General features: G+C 51.5%; 1 long non-coding RNA gene across 2 annotated transcripts; it reads left to right on the forward strand.

Annotated features, from left to right (window-relative positions):
• Positions 1-6: 6 nt before the first annotated feature.
• On the forward strand, positions 7-3919 carry LOC120600807 (uncharacterized). 2 transcript variants are annotated; one of them, XR_005652290.1, is made up of 4 exons: positions 7-445; positions 515-608; positions 787-950; positions 1923-3919. It is a non-coding gene; the product is annotated as an uncharacterized LOC120600807 (long non-coding RNA). The 2 variants fall into 2 exon arrangements; XR_005652289.1 differs by lacking the exon at positions 515-608.
• Positions 3920-4693: the final 774 nt, after the last annotated feature.

Consider the following 4693-nt stretch of genomic DNA (forward strand, 5'->3'; position numbering starts at 1 on the left):
GTGAGGCCCAAGGACCAGTTGCTCGGGCCTCACAGTTGGCGGGAGCGGAGCCCAGACTAAAACTGGAGTGAGCCACCTCCGGGGTCCCTGCTCCTCCCGTGATGGACCACATGCCCCACGTTGGCTTGAAGGCTTATAAATGCTAGCCGTTGGATCTTTGGGAAGGAAGGGATGGGAGTGGGGCGGGGGAGTCCTGATTGGTAGCACTTGTCAATTTCTGGGGTGTAAAGACTCCCATCACGGCTGCTTTCAAACTGCTAAGGCAGTGTCACTGAACGGGGAGCTGGGGAGACGTGCTCAGCAGCCCACCGCTACCTGGTGTTCCCGCCATACACAGTAGACGGAAGTAACCTCAAGGGCACAAATGACAGAAAAGGAGCAACATCGTGAGGAGATGATGACTTCGAAGTACTCGTTACCTTCATTTTTACTATATTATTAAATGGTAAGTTTATGTAATTTAATTTTGAACAGTAGCTGAGTTCAACAATCAGCTTGTAAATTTCATCTTCAGCTCTTAGGCGCAGTGAGCTGGCTCCAGTGCACCCCAGCCTTTGGGGGGAGTGCGGCGTGAATGAAGGGGAGATCCTTGCTGCACTCACCCCGAGGTGAAAGAAGGGGACTTGTAAGGTTGTCCGGCCATCAGTTTTGGGGGGAGCAGGTGGGGTTAAGATCAGGGGCTGAGGAGTCAGGTACCCTGGGCTTGAATCCTGGCTCTACCACCTATTATGAGCTAATAATCCTTCATCAGTTAGAACCTCAGTTTCCCGCACCTTGCCCCCACAGGGAGGTCCTGGACTCAGAAGTGACCAGGGCCTGGAGGAGGCGTGGCAGGCACCCATCCTCCAGAGTCACAGTTCTATTCAGGGATCAGAAGCTGCAAGGACAGATGCGAATGCACACAGCCTTGCCCTCCCTGGAGGACCTCCGGTCTCAGGACAGAGGCTCAGGTGAGCCCCACCCACGGAGGGTAAGATAGGGTGCCAGGGGTGGGGGGTTGGGAGGGTGGGGGTGGTGGAAGGCTCACCCAGGGCGAAGGGAAGGAGTGCCTGTTCTCAAAGCGTCTGTAGAGAAGTGGTCACAAGCAAGAGCTCAGATTCTGAAGCCAGCTGGCACGGGCCCTGGCTCTGCCACTTCATAACTCTAAGACTTGGTGCCTCTTACTTGTGCCTCAGTGATAACTGTACCTACCTGTGGGGTAGCAGGACACATAAGGCACTCAGTCCAGTACTCTTGGCACACTTAGATGGTAAGTGTCATCTAAGAGTTAGGGAAAGGCCTTGGCTAAAGTTAGGGCCCAAGGGTTAAAAACAGGGGAATTCCATGCAGCCCTGCCCTTGGGGAGCCCAGAGTCTCCCCGGGTCTCAGACACAGCCAGTGTGATAGAGCCAGAGAAAACTCAGTTCAGGAACCTAAGCCTGTTTCTTGCACTTGGAAGAAAGTAACACAGCGCCCACCTGGCAGGGGTGCTGCTGGATTTGAAATACCTTATGCACAGTGTCTAGCAAGCAGCAGGCCTGCACCAGGCGGAGATGAGGGCGGACGTTCCATGTGGAAGGCCCGACAAGGGCAAAGGTGGGGAGGCCTGGGCGCTGAGAGCTGTGGTGACTGGTCCCGTGTGGCTGGGGCACTGTGTGGGGAGGACGGGCTCCGCTGCGGGAGGAAGTCCCCGGGAGGCTGTGGCCGGGTTTTCCTTTTTTGCAGGGTGGTGAAAGGTTTGAAATCGTCCTATAGCGCTGTGAGGGAAGCTCTTGGGCTTCTGAGCACGGCTTGGGCTGGACCCTGCAAAAGACTTGAGCAGGAATTCCGGAAGCCAAGGCTCCCCTAGTTTGAGCTGCCCGCCAGCGGCCGGCCACTCGGTAACCTGTGTTTTTTTTGTTTGTTTTTTTGTTTTTGTTTTTTTGCTGTGTGGCGACACCCAGCGGCCGTAACTAGGAACTACAGGACGTGCAGCAGGTGCGGCCGGAGAGGCGCAGGAAGCGGGGCAGAGCGACTAAATCGCCCCAGCCACAGGCGCCGGGCCTCACCCACCCCCAGGCTCTCCAGAACAGAAGGGGCAGGCCTGGACAAGGAGTATTTCCGGCAAGGGCCCAGAACCTGCAAGGAGGAAGGAGCCTAGGGGCTGTGAACCCGGTGCTGGTCCGATTGCTGGTGACCCGATTGCTGTGTGACTTTTCAGCTTCTCACCTCTGGGCCTGTTTTTCTATCTGCAAAGTGAAGGGGCAGACTAAATCCTTCTAGATTTTAAGTTGGAAATCCTGGGCTCACGTCAGCCCATCTTCCCATAACTGTTCCCATTTATAAAGCACTTCCTCTGTGAGAGAGTCAGCTTTTCACTTTTCCCTCCTTGCAAGACAGCAACTATTATCCCCATTTTACATATGAGGAAACTGCCCCAGACCTCACAGGCAGGAAAGGGTGGAGCCAGTGTTGACTCTGGAATTGCTCCAGGCCTGCTGGAATGTGCTGGCGAATTGCTGGTTGTAAAGTGCTGGGACTGTCATTGTAGGCTCAGCACCAACCGCTTGGTTGAGCTCAGTGATTTTCTAAAGGCATGGGTTGCCCTGGCTAGATGGGTGACCGCTTTGTCCTTTCTAGACCTGCCCACTCCTGAGCAATAAGATGGGCCCTTGTTTCCTTCATGTGAGAAGGCAGGGAGGGGTACAGATACCTGGGAGCCAGCCCTGGACAACAGCAGCTGCCTCCCCTCTGAAGCTTTAAAGCTCCTTAGCTGGGACCAATAGGGACAGGCCCTCAAAGTCGTCCGAGGCCAGCATGCACCATTCTTTGGCTGCTGAGTACTGAACTGGGACAGACATCTGCACTCCGTGCTCTGGGCTGAGTGAGCTTCAGGTCCCCAAAGGAGGACCACCTCGGGCAAAGGAGACAGCCCGCCACCAAGCATGGCTCCTTTTGCTTTGATTGACGTGGCTGGCCTCAGAAGACAGGGCCAGAGCTCTCATCAGGAAGAGACAGGTTAAAGGAGGGAAAAGCTTCCTACCACACCCAGCCTTCTAACGGGGACAGGGAGGAGTGAGTTCTCCGTGCCAGGAAGCATTCAAGCAGAAGTTTGAATCTGCTTGAATCTGGATGACAATAATAGCAAACTCTCATTCAGAGTTTATTAGGTACCAGGAGCTGTTCTACGCATCACACCTATTAATACATTTAAACTTCACCACACTGTATAGTGTGTTCCTGTGTGGTCGGTGGTATCAGCACCTTTGTTTTACAGATGAAGAAACTGAAACAGAGAGGCCGCATAATTTGTCCAGGGTCACACAGCTAACAAACTAGGGGAGGGGTTATTATTTGAATCCGGGCAGGCTGGCTCCCAAGTTGTGCTGGTGACGACTTTGACACTGCCTTGTGGGCTGAGGTAGAGGTTCTCCAGGCTATTTTCAAAATGATAGTTTTCAAAAATCCTTTTTAAAAAACTCTTCCCTCCCATGCTCTCTCCTGCATCCAGCTCCTTAGTCTGTGCTGGGTGCTGCTGGGCAAAAATCCACAGAAGGTTTAAAGTCATCCCAATCGGCCAAGATGATTAAAAAGTGGGAAGCAGGACCCTGGGACACGACTGGGCAGGAGGCTTGAAGTGATGAGAGGGGACTTCATTATATATACTTTTTTTTTTAATTATGGTAAAATATACCTAACATAAAATTTACCATTGTAGCCATTTTAAGTGTATAGTTCTGTGGCATTGATACATTCATAATATTGCACTACCATGATCACCACCCATTTCCAGACTTTTTTCATCTTCGTAAATTAAAATTCTCATCCCCCAGCCCCTGGCAACCGCCAAGCTACTTTCTGTCTCTATAAAGTTGACTACTCTAGAAACTTCACAGGAGAGGAATCGTACAATATTTGTCTTTTTGTGTTTGGTTTATTTCACTTAGCATAATGTCCTCAAGGTTGGACCACATTGTACCATGTGTCAGAATTTCCTTCTTTTTAAGGCTGAATAATATTCCACTGTATGTGTAACCACATGTTTTTTATCCATTTATCCATAGGGGGACACTTGGGTTGTTTCTGCCTTTTGGTTATTGTGAATAATACTGCCGTGAGCATGAGCGTATGAGTATCTCGAATCCCTCTTTTAATTGTCTTGGGTGTGTAGCCGGAAGTGGAACCGCTGGGTCATATTATACTCATACTTGGGAAGTCCCTGTGCTGGAGACGGGGACAGGCACAAAGGGCAATGTTTCCTGGCTTCAGCAGGGCCCTGAGGCAAAGGGGTGCTAGGGAGGAGGGGTGAGATCAGGAGTTGCCCCCAGGAAAGGCCTGGGCCACCCCATTAGGCTGGAAAGGAAGAGGCAGGGGTGCTGATGTCTTGGGTGAGCTGAGGGCACATCCTGCTCCATCCTGAGCCTCTTCTAGAACTTGGGTTTCAGGTCTGGCTCTGGCACAAATACTGCTGTGTGACTTTCCTTCATTAACCACCCCTCTCTGGGCTTGCTGCCTGTGGAAAGAGGGGACTGGGCCAGAACAGGAGGTCAGGCTTATTTGTTTTTAGTTTGAGATGTGTTGTTTGTTTGGCCTCAGGGCCTTGGGACTCTTTCTTCCAACACTGAAATGATGGTTGTCCTCACTGTGGGGAGTCAATTATGGACATGTGAAAACGTATAACAAGGAACAAGGATATTTGTGTACTTGGCAACAATGTAAGAAGTTGAGATTGTAA

The sequence above is a fragment of the Pteropus medius genome, unplaced genomic scaffold, assembly GCF_902729225.1.
Source record: "Pteropus medius unplaced genomic scaffold, Ma_sr-lr_union100, whole genome shotgun sequence".
NCBI classification, from domain to species: Eukaryota; Metazoa; Chordata; class Mammalia; order Chiroptera; family Pteropodidae; genus Pteropus; species Pteropus medius.